Source organism: Tursiops truncatus, chromosome 7 (genome assembly GCF_011762595.2).
Source record: "Tursiops truncatus isolate mTurTru1 chromosome 7, mTurTru1.mat.Y, whole genome shotgun sequence".
NCBI classification, from domain to species: Eukaryota; Metazoa; Chordata; class Mammalia; order Artiodactyla; family Delphinidae; genus Tursiops; species Tursiops truncatus.
Window position 1 is genome coordinate 4,621,944 of NC_047040.1, and position 25,541 is coordinate 4,647,484.

General features: G+C 46.9%; 1 protein-coding gene across 11 annotated transcripts in view; it reads right to left on the reverse strand.

The window, feature by feature from the left end:
- Positions 1-25,541, reverse strand: part of AGAP1 (ArfGAP with GTPase domain, ankyrin repeat and PH domain 1) — a 555,489-nt gene that overhangs the window by 67,812 nt on the left and 462,136 nt on the right. The gene's annotated exons all lie outside the window — the stretch shown is intronic.

Genomic DNA, 25,541 nt, shown 5'->3' on the forward strand with positions numbered 1-25,541 from the left:
TGTCAGTGTCTCTGTGCTGGGCACAGATGAAGCAACTCAGGGACGTAATATTGTAACTCATGGCCGGCTGCTGAAATTGACAGGGGGATGAAAATCAAGTGAACACTGCTCATCTCAGGATACAATTTAATTTCTTCATAAGCACCTGTGCGCCAATCCACAGATACACCCCGGCAAAGAGGGAGGCCTGAGGACGTCTGTCCTTTTAGGGCAGAAGACCAGCTACAGCGGGGAAGGTTTTAGTCTGGAGGAGCGAGTGAAATTCCAGGCGATTTGAAGGGGCCACTGTGTACCAGGAAGGGGGGTCCTTACATTTAAATCCTGCTCTGCCACTTGGCATGCTGGAGTCTGGACAAGTTCTCAACCCGTGCTGGGTTCATTTCCTCACCCTTAAAATGGGAGGGGAAAGCTGCCTCCTTTGCTGTGTTTTCCACTGGCGAAATGACGTACACTAGCTCAGGCCCACGCCCAACACCCTCCGTGAGCGCTGGTGTGCGTCCCCTGTTCTGATCTAACCTCCGACCTCTGCCACGGAATGAAAGGCAGAGCAGGGGCCACGTGCAGACAGCGTAACCAGCCACAGGTAACCATGAAGACGTGTGGAGCTGGACTTTCAGGCACCAGCATGTCTCACGTGATCGGCAGTTTCCCATCACTTGTTGCAGAGCCAGCTGCATCACGAGCCCCTGGCGAGCAAGTGTTACTAATAACGTGAATAACCTGCTGCCCACCCAGCTGACCTCCACGTTCGTCAATTACCTCTGTCACCCACACTCGGCTTGCTCGCATCTGCACAAACCTCCCCCTTCCACACTCTCGGGTCCTCTAGCCTGTGTCCCCAGCACTCCTCATGGCCCCTGACCTCTGCAAGGCTCCGTGCTGCCGGGTTGGCCCCGCCCCTTCTCAAGGCCCTGCCTCACTGGAGCCCTCGGCCTCCGAGACAAGGATGCTCCCTCAGTCTCCGAAGCAACTGCAGTCACCTCCAGACGCCCTCTCCTCCTCCCCTTTCGTCTCAGAAGAGAAGCAGCTCCCACTACTGTGGCTGAGAGCCCCTCCCACCTGACCCCACTGATCTGGGCAGGTGGGAACAGGATGCTTGTGTCTTTGTCGAGCACACCCAGGTCTGGGGAGCTGCTCCAACACAGACTGCCACAGACACAGGGCTATGCCACCTTTTCATGAAATCTTTATGTACCCTGATAACAACAGTACCGTGTTCTCGGTGACATCAGCATCGCTGCTCTTTTAGAATTCAACCTGCTGGCGGGCTGGGCCTCAATCTGTGGAACCTGTTCTCAACAGCACGTGAAGGAAGGTCAGGGACTCTCCTATCGGTGCGCCCAGCCTCACGGGGGGTAACGTTTCTCCAACAAGAGGGTCCACGGCCCCCGTCAGCTTCTCAAAGCTCTTAAAAAACAGCTTAAAAAACAGCTCTTAAAAAATAGCTCTTAAAAAACAGCTTCTCAAAGCTGTTAAAAGCTCCTGGGACAGGGGTGCATCGTGGGGCTGTGGAAAAGCAGGCGTGGAGCGCAGGCCCACCCCGCGTAAGGGGCCAAGCAGGGCGTCACCTGGAGCGGACCCGGGACAGCTCAGGGAAGGGGCTGAACGAGATGGTCTCGGTCCCCGAAGGGGGAGAGGAGAAGGGCAGCTGGGATGCAACCGACACACGGAGACAGGAAATCTCTCTTTCAAGAACCAGAGTGGAATAAGGATATTTTCATATAAAAAACTGAAAGAATCAAGAGCCCCTCCCTAGAGGAACTGGTAAAAGACACACTTCAGAAGATTCTACAAAGGTCTGAACCAGATGGGTTAGGGAGCAAATGGATAAGTATGGAAATACACCTAAATAAAAATTATATCAAATACTACTTTTCTTATCACGTCTAATTTGGGGAAGGTGCAAAATACTAGAGAAATGAAAGTGGACATGGGGACCCTGGAGTTAAAATGCCCTAGGACTTTGCATTGTTCCACAGGGGAGTTAAGAACTAACTTTAGACTTTGGTAAACTAGGCACACATGAGAAAATACCAGGGTTAACCTCTATGAGAAAAGAAGTAGAATGTATAACTCCCTGACAAAGAAGAAGGAAAATTTAATTAAAAATATGATTAAAATCTTTTATCAAACTAGGAATAGAAGGGAATCCTCTTTCCGTGGAAGAGTACGTATCCGAACCCACAGAACCGTTATTCTTTTTTTTTTTTTTTGCGGTACGAGGGCCTCTCACTGTTGTGGCCTCTCCCGTTGCGGAGCACAGGCTCTGGACGCGCAGGCTCAGCGGCCATGGCTCACGGGCCCAGCCGCTCCGCGGCACGTGGGATCTTCCCGGACCGGGGCATGAACCCGTGTCCCCTGCATCGGCAGGCGGACCCTCAACCACTGCGCCACCAGGGAAGCCCAACCATTATTCTTGAGGATGAAATGTTAGAAGCAATCATTTCACACCAGGTCAAGGGCTCTCAAGGCCAAAATGTTCACGGTACCAGCCCCCGTTCAGCCCTGCTGGCCGGTGCAGTGACACAAAACAGGGAAGTGACAGATCCAGAGACTGGAAAGATAAAAGACACCAAACTGTCATTCACAGATTACAAGATTGCTTACACAGGAAACCCCAAGGAATCTACAAATGTCAAGAAATAAGAGTAGCAGTTAGTAAATGGGCAAGATTTAAGACCAGTATAATGAAACGTTAATTGCATTTCTGTACATGAGGATCTAACAGAAATCACGTTTAAGATATATGTTTATAAACTCATTTCTCTCCATCTGTGAGGTAGGGAAAGAGAGATGCAAAGAAATGTTGAGTAAGCCAAACAATTCCCTAAAAGTAGCAACACAGAGGATGACTCGGAACCTGCAGTCTCTGGTAACAGGTAGTAAAGAGAAGACTCCACACTGCGTTCGACGTGACGGATTAACCCAAGCTCGGGAGTGGCCAGAGAGGTTTCCTGCTTGTCTCTGGAAGATGAAACCCTGGCTGATTCGCTAACAATAACGAAACACCAGGAAGGCTCAAAAGATCAAAAAGATGCAGGACATCCCGTGCCCCCAGCCTGGTGGAGAGCAGCTCATGAGAAAAGGCTGGGATTGGAAAGGTGAGCCCCGTGAACACAACTGCATGACCCTGGAAAGCACAGCCACGTTTCACATCCTGATTAAGAACCAATGGTGCAAGCGCGCCACACGTGCTTCATCTGAGACAGTTTCCTTTTGGAGGGGGTAGGCCAGTGGGGTGACTGCCAGTCTGGAAAGGCACACAATTATACGAATAATGAAGAGGGGAATCAGAACCTACAGTCCCAATACTTCGGTGACCAAGTCAGCTGCATCAATAAGCGGTGATGGCCGTGACCGTCTGTGTACGAGTTGTCTGCTTCTGAGGGCTTTGAAGCGTGCACATGTACTCAGGTACGTGTCAGGACTTGTGGTCAAGGCTCTTCACGCTGTAGCAGCTCACTATGCAGTGAAACGCTGACCAAGCGTGCTTTTGCGAAATATTTATTGTTTTAACCGAAGGGCTTGGCCTAGCCCTGGAGAGGCAGGGGACGCTCCTCTCCAGTCTTGTCCACACAGGGTCTGGCAACAGCTCCCAAACAGAAAGGCCTCTGATGGTGCCTCTGTTCCTGGGCTGGCCTCTCCCAGGTGCGCCACACTGAGGGGCTCCTTGCTGAACTGTGGATGCGAACATCAGGGCTACCTGGAGGACAGGGGCCCAGCTCGCCATGGAGAAGGCAGGGAGGAGGGGATGGAACCGCCCCCTAACACCGTTTCAGTACAGAGGCAGCCCCACAGGGGTGCTACTCCAAGCCTTCTTTTGGATTTCAGGCCCCGGTGAAGATGTCTTTATAAGAAGCCGGTTAGCTAGGATTCCCCGTTTCCTGAGTAAGGGATTCAAATCTGGGCATGTTTAGTTGTAATCACTCTATACCACCAGCATCAATGGAACCCAGCTGATGCTTAAGTTTCCGTGTGTTTCCCAGGGTACTGTCTGTACGTGGCTTTTTTTTTCTTTTTGAGGGAGGGTAATGTGTTAACCCTTACAGATACAGTTAGGGTTTCAGAACGAAATTATACCTGCTTATGACTTTCCTCTGCCTCCTAAGATCAAAAAAAACAAACAAACAAGGATTATAGAGAAGTTGCATTTTTAATCATGTTACATATGACTTCCATGAAGGACTACTTGTTTCTTTGTAATGAATCTACTGCCTGGAATAATAAATATAAAAAAGAATAATACCAAGTTCGTGTCAGAAAAAATGCTGAGGCCGTCACAGGCATCGTCTCTTTCAGTCTGATTATTTTCCTCTCTCGAGGTGGCCAGCAGTGCTTTGTTTCTCAAAAATAAAACAGTAAAAAAAAAAAGTTCTCCTAGGGTGTCCAGCAGGAGATGGATGGGTCTCCCCACTTCCCAGTGACCTTTTCTGTTATTTTCCCTCACTCCTGATGTCAGAAGAGCAAGCTGCCAGGGTCTTTTAAAGGTAATTTCCCCAGAAACCCCTAACCAGCTTGTTGCTAGTGTCATATTTCTTTTTAACTGGTCACGTCTGGAGAATGCTAGGGGACATGATGCCATGGATGTGGCAGTCTAAGCTGGGGACATTCCAGCTTCCATCTTCCTGCGTTTCTGGCTCTGTGGCCAGTGATTGGTCTGCACGGGAAGGAAGAACGGTCCCAGCTACACCAAGACAATCAGAGCATGGGAGGCTCTTGGCCACTGATCTGTCCTAGTGGGGGGCACATCACCCAAATGTCCTACTCCAGGTTTTCTCATCTGAGCTGGGGTCGCAGAGCCTCCTTCCTCTTACCTTGGACTGAACAAGACAGAGCTCACAAGTTATCCACGGGAAGGAAAGCCTCTGCTATCTAGGCCACTATCTGTGGACAGGTGAGAACACTGCTGACCAGCAGAGAGAGGCAGGGATGGGATGGACCCGATACCTGCCAGGTTCCTGGGTCCCTGCAGCCAGCCCAGCTGCCTGTCCTACAGTTGGATTGGATAAATGAATCCATTCTCCCTCCTTTTTTTTTTTTTTTTTTAACCTAAATCCCTTTATATTTCTGTCACTTCCAAATCCAGTTCTAACTAATCCAGTGGAGAAAAGATCTAGCCCTGATGGGAGCCTCCAAGCTGCTGCCTGGTCATCTTCTTGAATCAACACCTGGCAGATCTCTAGATTTAATCCTGGCTTATATTTCTGTATCATGGCACTGACCATGAACACTCATTAAGTAAACAGTACATCTGGGGACCTAAATATCACCCCCTCCTCTGTGTGGACAGAACAGTCACAACATAAGCTCCTCCTCACGTTCAAACAAGAATTTCTGTCAGATGATACAGCCCTATTCAAACCACCAGTGGACCAGAAGGATCCCATCACATTCTGAAGTGACACTGTGATGCTATTTTAGTATCAGCAACTAGATAAAAAAATGATAAAAATAATAATTGGCAGTGGGGGGCCAATCAGTCAGAAAGACAGACGGAGCATTACTCTCCAATGTTACCCTCACTTAAAATGTGAAGAATGAGAGCTCAGAAGGTGAGGACGAACAGTGGCTACGTTTCAAGTGGTTTCGGTTCACTGACACAAACCGACTCTTTGTGACAATTACAGCAGCTTATATGTAATTCATTCTGTAAAAATAGAATTCAGGCTGTAGAAATTCCTGATGACATCTACGTTACAGGAGGTTTCTTAGTTTTAGATACACAGGTGATCATCAAAATTCAATCCCCCAGATTCCCCCCATCATAAAAAATCAAAGCCCGCCACACCCAGAGCCCGAAAAGAAAAGAACCGTGTTGTTTCCCAGTGTGGCATTCCAGGGCTTAGTGGTTTAATAAAGTTCTGTGATTGGGCTCATAGGGATTTAAACAGTTTTCCGTGTTTAACGGTTAGCTGTGGAAAGGTCCACTATAATAGTATTTTAGCACCATGAACCTGTCGAAATCAACCTGCCCAATTATTCCAAACGACATTAATAACACCGGATATTACACTAATTGCGTCCAGTTTCTATGCAGACGAGGCCCCGTGGGGCTAATTTCGCCTCCTTAGGGGCAAGCAACTCAGCCACCAGACTGATTTCACAAGGAATCCCTCCTCATTACACAAGTCCGGGCTGTCAAACTTTTTTTTTTTAAAGGTTAATGGGCCAATCAGTCATCAATTATTTTTGCCGAATCCTAGCAGGCAAAGGGTTAAAGGGCTAAACACAGCTGTAACTCATTTACATTTGAGGTTGCTTTCAACAGCAGACATCTGACAAGGATGCCTTTTGGGGGAGCGGGTGGAAGGGTAGGAAGACGGACAGACGCATACCTCTGTCTTGAGGGGCAGGAGATCTGGGACCAGAACCACTGCCCTGTACTTCTGCAAGGGCCGAGGATCCGGACCCTTGTGCCCATTGGATGCACAACGGCTCAGAAATGCCTGCGAGATGCAGGTGTACTGTGTACGGGGAGGCTGAGATTTGTTTCTCTTCTGAATTTACAAGAACCCAAAGTGTCTGCAGAGGTCACTCATCCCACTTTCTTCGTTGGCGGGATGAGGAATCTGGGTCCGCGTTCCCGGGCTCCCCTGCAAACCTGGAACCCAGACCCGGATGCCTATTTCTGTCCACGAGGCTAAGTGTCCTTCCCGACACATTTAATGACAAACATGATGAAAACCTGTTATTTAAATGGTGCAGAGATGACAGTGTCCAGCACGGAGGGGCCATGTGCCCACTGGCAGAGGTGGCCAAAGGGTCCACCAAGCCCAGAGGCTTCTAGATGGTCACCATTTAAAAATGATCTGACCATCAAATAGCCAAGGCTCGCAGGGAAATCGCTGTCGTCTCCACCTGTGACTTCTGTTGTCGCAGAACTGGGACTTTTGTTTTAGGGTACAGCACAGCGCCCTGATGATACAGCAACTCAAACCACTGGTCAAGGGGCTTTTCCTCATTAACGAGTATTTGCAATGGGTTTCTCTCCATTTCTGCCTGAATCTCCACATTCTCTTTCCTTCGTGTCCTTGGGGTCTGGGGCTCCCATTTTTGGGGTCCTCACTCCCGCTTTTGGGGCCTTTCCCACTCTGCCATCTACTAACTGGGGCTGAGCTGCCCACTTCACCCTGCTGGTCTCAGCTCTGTGGTCCAAGGAGGCGCCAGCAGGGACTGACTGGGATGACAAAGGCATATGCTGTCCCTCCCTGAAGGCCAGGGAGGACCTTCATCACTGACCCCAAAGGGCCTGAGGGAGCCTCAGAATCTTTCCTAGCCCAGTTCTCCAGGTAGCCACTATCAATTCATCAAAGTTGGAAACCGAGATGGAATGTGTTTGCTATTCTGCCCCCTCCCCAGGTCCCCCACTATCTACACCCTTCGAGATTACGCCAGGCTTGGTCAAACACAGCCCCAGGCTCTTATGCTAATTCTGAAGAGTCCCACAATTTGTAAAATACTTCAATATTTCTGCTTTCAAAGCATATATTAAATAAGCATGTGGTTTAGATATTTTGCCCAATTATGATGAAAACGACACACGTTTAAGATTTCAGCCCCAAACCCACCACAATACTGAAAGTCAGATTTTATCCATTTTCGATTTTTCCTCCCATTTTTGTAAGAAAAGATAAATGTGAAGGATTTGCTCCAGGACCGTGCAGAGCCAAGACCTATGGCAAAAAAGTAATAAGTTAAAAAAAATGCCCTCTTCCACTTGAGCTGTTCATTTTCAACAAAAAGAAAACGTTATTTTTTGGTCTTTATAAACACACACAGGTCATGGTTCTTGGGTAAATATTTTTGCAAGCTCTCAACTTGGTAAATATCTTTGTTTAGCCCAGAGTCCAACGGAGGTGTCGTACTGTGGTTTAATTTAGGACAAGAGTAGAATTAATTTTGTGAAGAAGCAAGACCCCAGAGGAGGTCACCGAGTTAGGACTGTTTACTGCTAAATGTTATCACAGGAAGATCCTCAGGAAACACAAAGGAAGTTCTGATTTTCCAAACACATTAGACAGAGGCGGGAGGGCAGCCGGAGAACCAGGCAGCACGAAAGTTGCTGCTTCCGGAAGCATAGGGGGCCACGTGTTCCCTGAAATTAAGGAGAGTGTCTAAAATAAAACTCCTGAAAAAAATAAATGACTGGATCCCAAACTGCAAACCTCTCAGGAGGCAGAAGACGGATGTGTTACCATGTTTTCTGGCACCTGCTCAGGCCCAGGCACCCCGGGAAAGCTCGAGGCCCAAGCTTTTGGTTTAGAAAGAGCAAACCTGGAGGCCCCCGTTGTCATTTACCGGTCGCTCTACACGCTTACTGTTTGTTACTCTTTCTAACTTACACTCAGCACTTTTCTGAGGTCCCCTGCTCTCCTAATCACAGGGACACGGGGCCCAGGGCCCCTCCTCTGCTCAGAGCCTGGGGTGGGGATGGGGAGACTTGGACTGGCAGGCTCCAGAACCTTCCACGCTGCCTCCGCCCTCAGCTCTTCTCTCGCGGTTGCGGCTCAGCGCGTGGATGACTGTCAATCTCATCATTCTTTTAAAAGTTGAGGGCTGGAAATACCCGCAGTCTTGCATCTCTCCCCCAGAAAGTCAGTCCTGGAGCTAGTGCTCAAAGGGTTTCTTTCCTAAATCTGAATTTATCTGCATGAGATCTTAACCTGTGCCATTCATGCTTGACGAGTGCTGGCTTTGGCCCATCTTGCCCTGCCTGCACGGACACATTCCACAGGCCTAAAACCTGTGTGCTCCACGCACTGTGTTCCTGGAGATGGTTTTCCATGACGTAAGCATTTGTGAGTTTCACAGCAACCACCGCGGTCACCCTCGCCGCGTGCCCAGCTCCCTGGTTAGGGCTTCGTCCGCCTCTCTCAATTTCTTCTTCAATTGTCATTCGAGGTAGGTTTTACGGTCTCTGTTTCGGAGAAAGAAAACTAAGCAGGGGAGGAGACACCCAGCAACCCCAGTAATTCACACAGCTCGGAAGTGGCAGAGCTGGGATCGGATACAGGCATACTGGACTCAAAAACCCAATTTCTGCATCTGACGGTTCTTTGGAGGATGAGAGTAAATGCAACTGGGGAAGGGTAGTGAAAAAAGTCTGGGAAAAAAGAAGTTTGACTTTTAAATCCCATCTTACATTTTCAGGGGCAACGTTTCCTGCCGAATCTCTGCTCCTCACTACGTAAATGGCGCTCAGGCATCTGAATCCTCTTTGCCGTAGAGACTCCCTGGCGCTCCTCACGCTAGCAGCAGTGGTAGTGGCGACCGTGGGCACCGTGTTACCTGCCTCTGGATAGATGACCTCACCGACTGTCCCCAGTTTACAGATGGGGAGACTGAGGTAGAGGGCGGGCACAGGAATGACCCCAAGGTTAGAGCTAAGCAGTGGGGACGTGAGAACCAGACCAGTACCACCTGCTCAAGAGTCTGGGCTTGAAACCACTGTGCACACCGCCGCTCACGAACCCAAGGTTGCACGGCTTCTGACCAGGAACCAGGGTTGGACTGCAAGTATGTGAATGACTTAGGGTGAAGAAGAGCCCGGCCTGAGCGTGGAAGGTGGCCTCAGACGGTGGCCCCGCACAGGCCTGCAGGCACACGGGGCTCGGGGAAAGCTGCTGGGGTCTGGGGTGGGCACTGCATTCGGACACTGCAGAGTCCTTCAGAAGGATGACTTGTCACACCAGCTCAGGCCTTTTTCCTCCACTGCGGTGACAGCCGTCTGCTGGGCGTCATGGTCCCGACGGGGATGTGTGCTCCACGTCCATTGCTGAGCCCTCATCCGGGCTTCAGCTGCAGCTCTGACCCAAACACCTAGCCCACATGCCACGGTCTCCACGTGCCAGTGTGCCTTCCCGGGGCTCCTGACTGCCCCCTCTGTGCCTTGGTTTCTCCTTTTGTAAAAGATCAAGGACACGACCTCTCTTAGGGGTTACTGGGGAGCCACACGACAGGATGCCAGGAAGTCTGAGTACTCAGCCCTGCAGGCCGTCATGACTCCGAAACCCCTGAATCCAGTGTAGTCTCGCACTCCACTAAACCCGCAGGGCACCCAGGGCCTCGCTGGAACTCCTCCCTCGCTCTGCCTGACCCGCCTGGGCTGACCGTCAGCCTGTCCCCTCCATCTGCCTGGGGCCCAGCATTGGGCACCCACACTGTGGCAGGAACCCAAGACCTGGGCAGGCTCGTCACCGGCTCAGGAGGGATAGTGTGATCGTCATCTGTAATTTAACTGGACTGGAATGAGGCGGACGTCTCAGATCTGTGACTGTGGACATCGGAGGGTGGAGAGAGCATCATGGAGCTAGGCTGGCCACGGGAAAGGCCTGCTCTCATTTGCTCATACAGAAGGGATGGTCTTGGCCATCTGGTGGAGGAAGGGGGTGCCAGTCCTGACCTGGGCCCGAGGGACGAACGATGCCCACCACGTGTGTTCTCCAAAAGGAGACTCGTGTTTCTCCACGGTGCGGCCTGTCTGGCAACACTGTGTCCGGCACCTCTGAGTTCATCCATCTGGGCCACCACGTTGTGGCAGGGGACCCCAAACAGGCTTCACAGGCCTGTCTCTGGGGCAAGTTCCAGATCCAGGGACACGGACTCTACGAGCAGGGCTGAGTCGGGACTCTGGGCTACACTGAACCCGGCTGGTACTTGCGTGGCGCGGCCTGTTGGATGCATACAACGTGGGTGGGCCTGACACCCCAGGAAACGCCCCTCATTCCCTAATACATCTCTTCTTTACCCATTTACGCTTCATCACGTGCCTTCTTCTGCAGGAGCAAGGAGAGCTAAAACACCCCGGAAGAGTCCGCTGTTGGCCCAACTCACAGTGGGTGATGGTCTGCCCTGTCCCCAGCAGCGCAGGGAAGGAGAGGCCTGAGGACACCCGCACAGAGTCTGTGTGATCCCTCCTGGGCGACACTGCTCACAGACCGCCAGCCGGCCGCCCTGCCGCGTGTCCTTCTACACAACGTCCACCTTCTGCTCGGGTCTGAGAAAAATGTTTCCAATGGAGTCGAACATTCCCAAGTCCAGCCTCATCCACCCAATTTGATATACATTTTCCTCGTGGCTTAGGAGGCAGCTACGAATTGGGAGAATCACAGCATAAATAAACTTTCCGTCGCAGTCCGCAGGCTTCTGAGATGGAAAAGTTAAAGTTGCATTCTTGTGGAAGGAACTTGAATTTCACCAACCCTGGGAAAGAGCTGAATTGTTACAAAGTAACAAAGATTTTAAAATTAGGGCAATACAATACACACCAATGAGGTTTCCAGCTTGGTTTCAGAGATAATTAGCCCAATGGACAAAAAAAAAGGGGAAGAGAAACATATTTTTGTTTGTTTTCTAATCCTGTCTATGTGCTTCCCCAATTAGTTCGGTTTAATTCGTTTTTATCACTCCTGACGTCCATCTTTGACCATTTCCATGAGCACCCAGGAGTGGGTCCTGGAGCTGAGAGATCTGGGCATATGTCCTGTCTCCAGAAGATGCCAGCTATTCGTCCTGCAGAATATCACTTGACTTGTCGAAACTCCAACTTCTCTTCTGTAACGAAGTACCTACCTGCCAGTGAAGATTCAATGAGATAATGTAGCACAGAGGCCAGAACGATGAACGTAAGAATAAAAGGGCTTTGGAGAAAGACCATCAGGTTCATTTCTTGGTCCTACCTGTCTTTCACCAGCCTGAATCCTCGGGTGAGTCCCGTAACGTCTGGGCTGTTCTCTCTAGATCTGCACTGAGGGGCGTGGACATGCTTCTAGGACAGGGCCTGGCGCACAGCGGGCACTCTCCCCTCTCCCCCCTCAAGTCCTAACTTCCTCTATAAGAAACTCCGGTGTCAACAATATTTTGTGGGTACCTCTGAACAGATTACTCAAGTGGACCAGTTTAAAAACTAGTCCATTTGGGGATGGGTGTACTTAGTGGAACACTCAAGGTCTCAGGTTACGACAAAAGTTAGAATGTTCGGGATATGAATTTTCCGAAAGGATGATTTTATAGACAGAGAAGATGTGATGACATCATATAGCAAAAGACCGGAAATCAGAAAGGCATTCTGATAATTTATGTTATATAATTATATGAATTCAGTACTATTATACTGAAAGCTGTATGAAATGAGACTGGATGCAGACAGACATTAATCTCGAAAGAAACCTAAAGTAAATGAAGAATGGTCATGTCGCTTAACTGAAGATTCATAAATGTAATCGAATGCCGAAGAGAAATGAAAGAAAATGTGAAGGAGACTAGTCATTATTTACTCCGATATGTTCAGGACTGCCTTGCGTAGCGTTGGCCATTGACGAGGGACCCTGAGTGGGTAGTGTTAACCGTATTTACAGATTTCAGACAGCAGAGAGCATCATGGTCCCTCCCCACCCAGGAGGGCTGGGCAGGGCAGTGTTGCAGGTTACCTGGTTGGTCAAGGCTGAGAAGTTCCCACTTCTGCAAACTGTCACACCTGTCGTGAGACACCTCCCTGCCAGCGTCTCCAGGAGATCCCCAACAGCAAGTCTCGGGGGGGCTGTCTGCCTGCCTCCTCCTGCCCCCCAGCTTTGTAAATAACCACAGGTAAAACCAGACCTCACCAATATTTTTTAAAGGCTGAGAGTCAATAAACACACTTGTTGTGATAAATGCACACACATACAAAAGAAAAGCGTATCTGATACGGACACAGGGGAGAGATGATTACGCACGCTAAGTTGAAACACTAACATTAAAAAATAGTGAATGAGAATACTTAATACCCTTTAAAAGACAACAAGACATAATACTGCATGTGACTGTTTCTAAAATTCTGTTCTCTTCCTCTCTCATTTTGTCTCTCTTAAACGAATGCTTTGAAAGAAGATACGGGGGGGGGGGGGGTCAAGTTCCATTGGTACCTTAACAGACGACCGTTTCCCCTTGAGGAATGAAAAAACAAATGATGATTAAAAACAGGTCTTTAACAAGCCATCGTGAAAATGTAGTTTTGTTTTCCGGATTCATTTTTTTTTCCTTCTGGCTGAGAGCAGGGCTTTCGGTGGCGAGACAGGAGTAATTGTGAAAGGAAGGAAAAAAGGATGGTGATATAAATCAGCAAAGGTTAATGACTGGGATGTGAAGAGGGGGACTTGTTTACAGAAATAGTGTGCAATTTAAAATTTACAAGAGATTTAATGCCACTGCTTGCCAATTGCTAAAACCAACAGCCCAGAAAACAGTGACATTAAGAAAAATATTACAGTTATAATCACCCCCAAATAAGTCAATTAGTGTTAGGGCACGAGCTTGCGATTACTTGACCCATTTGGCTTGCATTTAAGTGAAAAAAAATGTCCCCCTATTATCCCGAGATCACTGGATTGTGACCTATTTTGCATCACACGGATTGTACGCCAGCCTCCCTTATAAGGGCCTGGGCCGATGGGGGTGGTTTTCCTTTGCTTGGCATCAAAATAATTCTGACCCTTGACATTTGTAATCATAAAAAAAAAGGGCAATTTATAATTGTGTTGTTTCAAATGAAGGCTGGGGTGGGGGGAAATTCAATCTGCTATTATACAAAAGCAATGACGGCTGTCTTCGGTGAAAAAAGCAACGCAAGTCAATTTGTGAACTTTGGCACCAGACGACCTTTAGAAACACAACAATATACTGAATTTACAAGCAATAGCAGGCCATGCAAATGACCCGGGCCTGGCTGCCTCTGTATTAGAGCTGCAGAGAGCATTATGGAGAATGTTTCCACAAAACAAATTAAGACTGTTACTTAAATGTCACGGCACACTACTGTATTTGGCTACAGATCATTACACCTGATACTAACACTTTTAAAAACTGTAATAACTTGGGAAACATTACATTGAGTGCTCACATGTATAAAGGAAAAGAAAAAAGAGAAGAAAATAGGTTTGTGAAGTAATTTAAACATCACTACGACTGCAAGGGAAAGGTCAAAATTTAAGTAAGCTGGAAGGAACATGAATGGGAAAATAAAACACACAAACAAAAAGATGGAAAGACCACGGGAATGACTGTGCAAACACAATCAGGGTGCATGCGGCTTTGGGCGAATCGCATTTCCAGTTGTGCGCTGGAGAGGCAGGGAGGCAGGGAGGCTGGGAGGACGCGGCGTGGGGGGGGAGGGGGGAGGGGCGGCGTTACCTTCGGTGTTGGTGCTGCTGTTGTGGATATTTCGCAGGCTACCAACACGGTTTAGTTTCCATGCTTTGCGTTTGGCTGCATCCCGAGAGCAGATAGGGGAGAGGGGGAACAAGAGAGAAAACAAAAAGGAAAAGAAACAGATGAAAAGGGGAGAAAAGAAATGTCCAAGTAGCACGTGACGTCACCTCCGGCCTCCCGGCCGGGCCTCACCACCCCAAAGCGCAGAGAAACTCAGGAAGGGCAGAGGAAGGCCAAAAAGCATCCTTAGCTTTGCACAGAATCCAACAAACGCCCAGGCAAGGAAGCCCATGCACCCCTTTCGCCCTGCTGGGTTCCACACGCGGCTACTCAAGACAGTGCAAAGCTGGTCTCTTCCCTGGGGGCTGGTAGCATCTTTTGAAGGAGCTACGAGGCGGGTCGCCATAAGCCCTCTGATTTGGCAAAACGCTGGGAGCATGTCAAATCAGAAGGGACTCTAGTGATTAGCCGTTCCTGTGTATGCTACAGACGGTAGGTGTGCAAAGCCCAGCACTGTTAAAAAATGAAGTACTTTCTCCCCAGACGTATTTTGATCTGGACAGGAACCTACACTAGCAAAACTCGACTACCATCTTGCTGTGGTTGAAGGGTGGTCCATTCTCCTTCCTATGGGGAGGAGGCTGGAGGCTCTGAATGGAGGAACCCACAGAGCACCTGCCTCCTTAAGCTCTCAGCTCACTGAAGAAAGCGTCCGAGAGAAAAAGACAAACACCAGGTTACCCACAGAGCAGTCCTGGGTTCAGAAGTGAAGTGCGGGACAAGTTTAACACAGGCATGACATGCCCACGGCTGACACGGCGTGCTGTGACTAACAGGGGTGAGATGCCCCCCTCCCACCTCCGCGGACCCTCTTCTCCACTGACACCTCCTCACCTCCTCCGCCCTCCCAACCCCCCACTCAGGAATGCAGACACCTGTGGCCAAGAGGCTGCCTCCTGCCAGCCCTTCAGAGGAGACACGTTGCAAAAAGCAAAGAGTTAAACAGGGTTTTGAGGAGCAAGTCTTCAGGCTAATGTGACTACAGATCTAAGCGCTGGACGGACAGCGTGGTCGGTGACAGCCAGTCACCCACGCTCCTGAAGAAGGGGCATAATCGGACCATCTGTCTCTTCTGACTTCCACAGCCGGGAAGAGAAACTCGTCAAACCTTGCACGCGGCTTTCATTGGATGACCACTTGTTTATGCAGGTAAGAAGCGCTCACCTGGCGAGGCAGGTGTGTGCATTTCCGCAGGTGTGTCTGAAGCTCACCGCAGAAAGCTAGGCTAACCCACTCGGTCACAGGCTGACCAAAAAGCGAGGCATGCACTGGCCAGTGGCCAGCTCTCTCACCCCAAAGCATTCCTGGCTTAGGACAGATTGGCTGTTCTTGCCTTTGGTAGCATTAAGGCCAAAAGGCTCAACCTCAACTAGTACGGTGGAGGCTTCAGGTCTTCCCAGAACCCCAGACCCCCGGTCTTCACAAGGGGTTCTGCTGCTGGAGCGAATCTCAAGCACTTTGGTGCACATTGGATTGCTCTGGGGCGACAATATAAGATACACGCGAGAAACAGGAACACGGAAGGGAACCAACGCAATTCCCAAACGGTACTGTATAATCAGGAGGCAAATTTTATGTTAATGAGAGTACAAACTAGCTGTGAGTTAGCTGTCACCTGATTCGAAATGAGAAAAAGTGAAGCTATAACTAACCAACTAACAATGACCTTGTGGCTTGAAAACCCAAATAATTTAATAAAAAATGTCTTGGGAATTTGGGGTTAGCAGATGCAAACTATTATATATAGCATAGATAAACAACAAGGTCCTACTGTATAGCACAGGGAACTATATTCAATAACCTGTGATAAACCATAATGGAAAAGAATATGAAAAAGAATGTATATACATGTGTTAACTGAATCACTTTGCTGTACAGCAGAAATTAACGCAACATTGTAAGTCAACTGTATTTCAATAAAATAAATTTAAAAAAACAATAAAAGAAATGTCATCTCTAACCTAGTAAGGTTGGTGACTGAGACCCTTCTATAATATATGCGTCTAAATTTAGTCTTCCATCAGTGGAGAAGTTTCCCTTATCTCTACATCCTTAAGGTATCTTATCTCTAAGGTTACCTGTCCCAGGTAACACCACACATGGCAACGGGAGTCTCAGGTACACCCACTATTACAAATGTCATTCGAGACAAAGGAAACCGGTCACGGTTTTCGAGTGTTTACTTTGGAAATGTTCAGTGGATATTTACTGAGTTCCTCGTATAACTGAGACATTCACAGAATTAAGCGTGTGCTTAATTATTTCAACAGCCCGAGCTCTGGCGTCTTGGCCCATGTTTCACAAGTTCCAGAAAGTCGTGGCCACAGAGGCTGCACTCCTCAGTGGAAAAAGTTACCTCTTTCTAAAGCATTTACATATAAATAGGCAGAATCTGGGCTGGGCACCTCTGTGCAAGGGAGGGGAGCTCTGGTGCAGAAAACCTTTCCTGCCTGCTTTCCGCCTTGCATTTTTCATACCCCAGTCTCCCATTACCATATGGATATATAAGCAGGACGTGAACTTGCAGCCTGGTTTTCTATTAACCTATTGATGAAATAATCAATTTTAATGTGTAAAATGTCATGCCTTTTTCTTCCTCTTAAACAAATGGACTTTTTCTGGCTGATACCAAGGTCCTGAGACGTGCATTTGTCTCCTGGGGCATTGATTGCTCTAAGTCCACTTGTTTAGAAGCTTCTCAACGGGCAAATACAACCATATTATCATCAATAAAATCTCTGGTTATGTGCAATGCTGCTGCCTGGATTCACCGCTAAAGGAAACGAAGACACCGCACCACACGGACCCAGGAATTATCCAACCTGCTGCCGCGGGCTGGATGCCGAGCTCCACTGACCAGCACACGCATGGCCGTCACGCTGGCAGCACCCCGTGACCGCAGGCCTTTGGAATAGACGGTGATTCTTTTTTTTTAAAATAAACTTTATTGTTTAGAGAAGTTTTAGGTTCACAGCAAAATTGGATGCAAAATAGTGAGTTGCCATGTAGCTGCTGTCCACCCCCTACTCACCCCACACACAACCTCTCCCAATATCAACATCCCACACCAGAGTGGTACATTTCTTAGAATAAATGAACCCACACTGACGCATCATTATTTCCCAACGTCCATAGTTTACATGAGGGTTCGCTGTTGGTGTTACACTTTCTATGGATCTGAACAAATGTATACTGACGTGCATCCACCCTTATAGCATCAGACAGAAGAGCTTCACTGCCCTAAAATCTTCCGTGGTCTGGCAACCACTGATCTTTTCATCAGTTTTGCCTTTTCCAGAATGTCATATGGTTGGAATCATACAATTGGCAGCCTTTTCAGATTGGCTTCCTTCGCTTAGTCATATGCATTTAACTTTCCTCCGTGTCTTTTTAATGGCTTGATTGATAGCTCATTTCTTTTTTTTGTTTTGTTTTGTGGTTACGCGGGCCTCTCACTGCTGTGGCCTCTCCTGTTGAGGAGCACAGGCTCCGGACGCGCAGGCTCAGCGGCCATGGCTCACGGGCCCAGCCGCTCTGCGGCATGTGGGATCTTCCCGGACCGGGGCACGAACCCGTGTCCTCGGCATCGGCAGGCGGACTCTCCACCACTGCGCCACCAGGGAAGCCCGATAGCTCATTTCTTCTAGGTGCTGTATAATACTGCCCCAACTTGGAAGCAACCGAGACGTCCTTCAGTGAATGAATGGATAAACAAACTGCGGTAATCTGGACGGCGATTCTTGAGGACGTCGCGTAGACTAGCTCAAATGACTAAATTTTCTGGATGATTTTTATTTTAATTAAAAAATTTTGTTTTAAAAAATATTTCAGGAATATAGTTTCTTTCTTTTAAACAAAGATGAACTTACTTTGCTTTTCTCACTCATGTTATTTCTCATGAAACTATTACTTCAATACAAGAATCTCCCCTGGTTTTGGACAAAAAGGCAGCAGACTGTGGGCATTCCATCAGTGTTTTCCATTCTGCTGTTCTGCTGACTGGATAAACAAGAGTCTCTTCTGTGAGCAAGTTGCCACGATGCCTTATATAACTATTTAAATGGCACATGTCTCAGCATCTTGTCCGGTGTTTGAGAACATGCATAACCTCTCAGTGGACACAGAACCCCACAGCACGTAATCCCAGATCTAGTGCAAACCAACTGTCATCCCCAATGCAGACGGTGAGATGGGCCACTTCTCCTTGCAGCCTGCAAGTTAAATGGAACTTTCTGAACCCCAGTCTGGGTTGGCAGAAACGTCAGCAGACCCAGGAAAGGGAGCCATCAGCAGGACAGTGTAGCATTCTCCCCATAATGGCGCCAAAACGTGAACCGTGAACTTGGGTTAAACACCAGGCTACTACGTGAATATCACAGCAAGAGGCGGCACACGGGACACACAGCTGATGGTTGAGAATTAAACACAGAGGAGGGGGTGAAACTCGTCATTAGGTTGGTTGGAAGATATTTTCTGGGGATTAAAATTTTGCAAAAGGCAGGTGAAGACAGTACTCATGCCCCACATGATAAGAAAACACAAAGTTTACCGCCCTATAGTAACAGTGGTATTGTCACTTCCCCTTAAAATTAATAAAGAGCCCTCTTGCATATGAACACTGAAGGTGTTAGTAAAACCGAATTTTTAAGGCGATCTTTGAATTACAAAGGGAGGAAAAAGAGAGGTGACTCTGGTACTAACGGTGACCAGTGTAGGAGCGTGCGCACTGGGGGATGTCACGTGACACTGTCCCCTCCTGAGCGCAGCCCTGAGGTCCACATTCTGCACTGATTAATTTTCTGGGGCAGTGCGCTACCAGATTGGCAGGTGGGTGGCTGTGACCCAGCTCACGCAGCTCCCAACTGCTGCCCGTCCTGAGTCGTACATCTAAAGAAGAAAAGCTGATATGAAGCTGAATTCACAGAACATTTCTCTAAGGTGTCTGGGAGTTATAAATGATGATTTTTGTGCTCGGATGACCGTATGAGGTATAGCAGCATACACTCAACTCCTCGAAATTACTAACAGACAGTCACCATCTTTTCAAAGGAAACAGAGAGAAAGGGAAAACGTGCAAATTACGGCTTTCTACCAAGAGTAGCTGGAATCATTTAGAGTTAACGACCCCCAATCATTACACACCGATTTATTTCTGGAAGCTACAGCTTTTCATACAAGTTCCTGTCATGATCACGAGGCATTTAAAATTTTATTTTAAAGGAAAAGTCATCCTGTTTCTCTAAAAACAGCAACAACAAAATTTTAACTACGGCGAATGAATGTCTGAGAACGAATCACACGGCAGAGCTCCAACGTGAGAATCCTCTGACTAGCTCTTTACAAGTGGAATAAAAATATTCTGCAGTCTGTTGGCATGCTCAAACAGGCAGGGTTTTATCCTAAACTCTTCCTGCATCCTAGTACCAGGAGGCCACAGACTTGTATTAACGCCCCCTCTGGTCTCCTTCGGACAGCGCTCTCTGTTGATTAGATAAATATTCCTCAGAGAGCTGATTAAAAAATGATGCAGCCAGGAGCTGTGTGTCCGAGCCCTGTCAGCCATGTTGGACGCTCAAGTGTGCATGAATTACATCCCTGGTGTGCACCGAGCGGGGCTGGCGAAATGCACGCTGCGGCCCTCAGAATCAATTACGAGAACTAATCGGACCTTTCTACCTAGGCAGAAGAAGGGGCTGGCTTGACGAGGGTGTGCCACTCATTTCTAAGACTGTCTTGTCTCAGCACGAAACAAATAACCGTCTCCATTCCTACCAGGGAGTGTAAACTTCTACCTCCTGGAGGAGCCACGTGATAACCTCGTTTGATAGCACTGTTCCTCGTCCACACGGATGTGTATTTATTTATTTGTAGAGATGCCATCAGTATAAATGCCACATGTGCAGGGGGGACTGCATGGGCTCCCTGGAGCATTGCAGCCGGACCGTGGCACCAGGATGCTGGATAAAGGCAGTCCCCCAGGAACCTCTGCAGGCAGGGTCGGATTCTGCTGTGGTTTTGTGTCCCTTCCACTTTAGTGCGCCCGGTGTCCCGCGATCTTTTGTCGGTGCAATTTCATTGTGAGGTTAGAGATTGGAGATTTCTTTTGTGCCGGCCATCTGAACATTCATGTGCTCAACAAGACTGGGTAAATGTTCTGCTCTTTTATAAAAAGGCAGTGGGTTTTTTTTCTTTTTTTCCCATAAGATGCAACCCCGAAGATTCTTCCACTATGTGAACTCACTACTTTAGCTGTGAAGGGGCTTGACATAATGGTCGTTTCCTAGAGGCTACCACACAGAGAGGTAGTCATGTTGAAACGTCCATTAAAAGGGCCTTTGAGAGGATTAAACAAAACCCGAGGCCAAGCAAAATAGGACAAATGTGCAGGAAGCAAAATAACTTCATCCTTCCCCGTTTCCAGCAAGATGAATGTTCTTTTCGTAATTTGAAGTCACGGGACACAAGACAAAATACCAAACCGAACAGAACTCTGAAATAAGGAATCGACCCTTAATTAGACAATTTTAATTCCATTTCCAATAACTCATAACTGCTTTCTTAACAGCCAATACAATTTCGGTATCGGGGGCTTCTTTACAGCTCTTAGGATTTGAAAACTGCCGAGGGCTTCCACATAGTGGGCTAATGTAGACGCGCGCAGAAAACACCATTAACCCCGGAAAACATGGAAAATAAAAACGAAACAAAAACTCCAGGATACGCCATAAAACCAGAAGTTCCAATTAGGTGGAGCGTTAGTTTCCCTTTCGGCCTAGAAACACACTGAGTTGCAGAGCGAGGGTTCAAGGGTACCCCAAATTAATTGGGTATTTCAGTTTGACAACTGCGAGTATAACTTTCAATAGGGACTGAAATAAAAAAGTGACTTCACGTAGAATACCCCCGTTTTAGCTTTGACACATTCTCAGGTGGAGATGAGAAATACATCAGTACATGATGGAAACTTCTTTCCACGTCTTCAGGGAGTAGCTACTCATTTTGAGAAGGGGAGGCTTTTGCGGGGCGGGGGTGGTGGCTTGTCAGGATGTTGAAATCGGGGCTCCCTGGCCTCTCGGCTTCACTCTCTTTTGGGATGTGAGAAGGGTGTGAGAACAGAGGCCACTCGTGACTGTTGGGTCCCCAGCATCACGAGGAACACTGCTTTTTTTTTAGGCCTGGTTTCTTAGCGAACAGGGTAACGTATACCCTAATCCTTCCGTAGTAGAGGACTGGACACGTGGCATTCAAAACAGAAACAAAAAGTAAATCAAATTCTCACGTAAGCAAGAAGAGTGAGGTTCAAATCAGTTTGTTCAAGCTGGATGATGTGTGTGAAGGTCATCTTTTGTGAGATCCGTGAGCAACCGTGCTCGCCCAGGCAAGCAGGGGCAGCGTCTGGGCGAGGTGGAGGGTCTCCCGACCTGTCCCCGTCTCGTGCCCCTCTCCGAGGGCCGGCTGCTCTGAGAAGTGGTAGGCAGGCCCAAGGCTGCCAGTGCTGGGAGGGGAAGGCCGGCACGCGGGGACCACCTTAGGCTTTCTGAGACTGAAATGAGTGATAATGGGAAACATTCGTCTTTCCTTTTTTCCTCTTTCCTTCCTTTTTCTTTTTCTTCTTCTCAATCTCCTCCAATAGAATACATGGCAGGCCTTTTTCCGATTTTTTTTTTTTTTAAAACACAACATCTTTCTCAGCAATTCTAGAAAAAAGTTTTTTAATAAAACTTCAAATTGCACTATCACATTTCAAAGGCAATGAGCAGTGAGAGCACCTAATCAAAGGCAAAATGATTTAATGACTGTGGCTTGTGCTCCCTGGAAGGGCTGTAATTGAGGGGCTGTGATCACTGGACCACCAGCTTCAACAATGGCAGACATTGCATTTGATCTGCCATCTTTGTAGCTGACTTCCTACAACCACCAAGTGAAATGATACCCTTTGGGGTTATTCAGTCCATCATAGTCCCCCTGTGGCCATCTGAATCTGAGAAGACTGGTGAAAATATCTTCTAGAAAATGTTTTTAACATTTTGCATTTAAAGAAGGACTTCACCGGAAATTCTCAATAGCATTCTGATTTGTGGCTTGAGAAATCCTGGAAGCCATAAGATCCTTGGTACTTACTGAGTCAATCAAGTACAAAGATCAGAGGAGGAAAACAAAAGAAGAATTCGAAACTTTTGATTCTTCTTGCTATTATGGAAATACATTCCTTTAAGCGCTAACAGATTTCTTCCCCCTAAAACTGCTTGACTATAACTTCACAACTTCTCAGCATGCTCCTTGGTTATTGTGAATGATTAAACAATGTCGTTATTATCCAAGGAGGGCCTGGAAAAGTACTGCAGTGCTGACACAACAAAATAACAAATGTGTCATTTCTTTCATTTAAAAATAATTTAAATACATTAACTTTATTCAGCTTCCAGCAAGAACGCGTTCGATTACTTGAATATTATTGCAGAAGCAAAATTAATTTCATAGCAGTATATAATATTAAGAATAAACCAGGACTAATCTAACTACCCCTTCCATTTTCCTTTTAAAGTTCTTATCCATATACATATGTAATTATCACACTTGTAAGTATAGCTCTGACAGAGCTGTACTACTTTTGTATGTAAGGTGTTACAGTTACCAGAGTTTTCAAAACTATCCCTTTTAACAGTTGCATTGTGGAGTTAAAATATATCATAGTTGTAGCCAATCCTTACTGTTAAACATTTAGTGATTTCCAATTTTATGCTATTAAAGATACTATAATCTGTTTCACTTAATATAGGTACAGATAATTACATATAGAAATATTTATATATATGTGTATATACATGCTAGAATACACACATGTATTTCTTCTCTTTGCTAAGTCTGCTGAGAAGACCAAGAAGAAATGACATCCCAGTAGCAACGAGCATACCTAGACCCCAGATCTTGGTTTCTTATACCATCTCCAATCAACAGAACCAGGGGTCCTTTGGAGAAATGGCTAATTCTAGGAAAAATGCAACATGCGCCTGAAGCATCTTGTAGTTCTAGAGAGTAAAGAAGTGCTAAGACAAACAGGTAAACAAAACCCACCTGGATGGGGGTAAGGACAAAAGGGCGCGGGAGCTAAGTGAAAGAGCCCCCGATGGCTGAAGCTGGAACAATTTGAGCATGAAGAAAAACAAAGTAGTACTGGATGATAACCTCAAGTATAAAGAAATATCCAAGAGTCCGTGCCGATATAAATGACTGAATAAATTAATAAATGGGGAGAAGAGGCCAAGCTTCCATGCAGAAAGAATTTCAAAGAGTTTACACAGGTGTCCCACCTGAAGCAGGTGGTGCATAACTCTCCACTGCTTAACTGAGGGCTGTGCAGAGAGACTCCCCGTGAAGCGGAGAGTGTGGAAGTGGGGATGCGGAAGGGAGAAACCCACAGTGGAGGAAACTGACAAACACAGCGTCAAGCTAGGTGATCAAGGTCAACACTGATAGTCACAGGTCACGCTGATAGTGTGTACCCTCGATATGACGTGATGACGTACCCTCGATATGATGTGATGAAAAGGGCACTTTATCTCTGTGGTCTTCCTTCACCAAACCTGTAACTCCAGACTGATCCTGAGAAAAATATCAGACAGATCCCAGAGAGGAATATGCTGCAACATGCCTGACCAGTGCTCCTCAAAACCGTCAAAGTCATCAAAGACAAGGGAAGCCTGAGAAAACGTCCCAGCCAAGGGCAGCCTAAGGAGATGTGAGGATTACACGTCACGAGGCATCCAGGATGGGACAGAGAGAGGCATTAGGTAAAAACTAAGGAAATCTGAATAAAGTACAGACTTTAGTTAACATTTATATATCAGTATTGGTTCATTAATTATACGAAATATCCCATACTAATAAAAGATGTAAATAGGGAAAATTGTACGTGTGTGTGTGTGTGGCATATCTGTACTATCTCCTCAAATTTTCTGTACCTCTTACATTTTTCTAGAAAATAAAGTCTATTAAAAATACTACAATCAGCATCTTTGGGCAGGAATATGTTTTTGCCTCCCAATTATTTTAATTGTTTCCCTGGAATAAAATGGCAGGAGTAATATTACCGAATGAAGGGAATATTCTGTAACGTGGAATATATACGGAGAGAACCATCTCATCACAATATATCATTTATTCTACTCACTAAACCCACTTTTACAAGCTAAAGACAATTTGAAATCTTAGTGTGGCATCAATATTACCTGTCACATGTGCCACTGAAGTTCTCAATAACTTGAACGCCTACCCCAACTGGCAGTTGTGTGAAAAGATGTGCTATTTATGATGGTGAAGGTAGGCTTCAGAGTATGTTTGCTAACTAATATTCTTTAGAAGCAATAATATACCAATGCTGGTTCTTTGGGTTACTGTGCTGTCTCCTTGTATTTCACTTAGAATTGTTGACCTTTAAATTTTTTTTCCCCTTTAGTGGATTACAATGTATATTTAATAAAAATGTACCATGTTTGAACAAGTTTCCAGCTAACTTCCAGGATTAGCTTTTAACAATTAAAAAATGAGCTTTGATCCACTGAGAAAAAAGTGTTTGTGCTCACGTTGAATTTAGATCTCAGCTTCTAATCAGCACATAAAATCGTCTTTTAAATAAATGTGACAGGGTTTAATAAAATTAAAGAGGAGAGTCATGCTAAGCTGGCTTCCTGAGATTCATCTGTGGTGACTTACCTATTCTGGGAAGGTCTGAACTTAAGAACGGCCTTAAGACTTTTGTCAGGGGACAAAATTAGCATCTTTTAAATGGGGATGAACAGTGATAGTTATATACGAAAAACAAGTTTCTAATCACTAGTGCATCCAGAAAATACGGTCCAAAATACATGTTTTACTAGGACACACGATATGAGGTGCTATTCTCACCAATGCCCATTTTGTATATAAAAACCCCAAATAAATTGCAAGAAAAAGAAATACTGGGCTTCCCTGGTGGCGCAGTGGTTGAGTCCGCCTGCCGATGCCGGGGACACGGGTTCGTGCCCCGGTCCGGGAAGATCCCACATGCCGCAGAGTGGCTGGGCCCATGAGCCATGGCTGCTGAGCCTGTGCGTCCGGAGCCTGTGCTCCGCAGCGGGAGAGGCCACAACAGTGAGAGGCCCGTGTACCGCAAAAAAAAAAAAAAAAAAGAAAAAGAAATACTAAACTGACTATGTCACAGAAGTACTGAGTTCAAGGCCTGATGGTTTTAAGGTTTTCAACCATCACTTTCATGAATGGATAGGGAACATATAAATCTGTACCATATATGCATTATT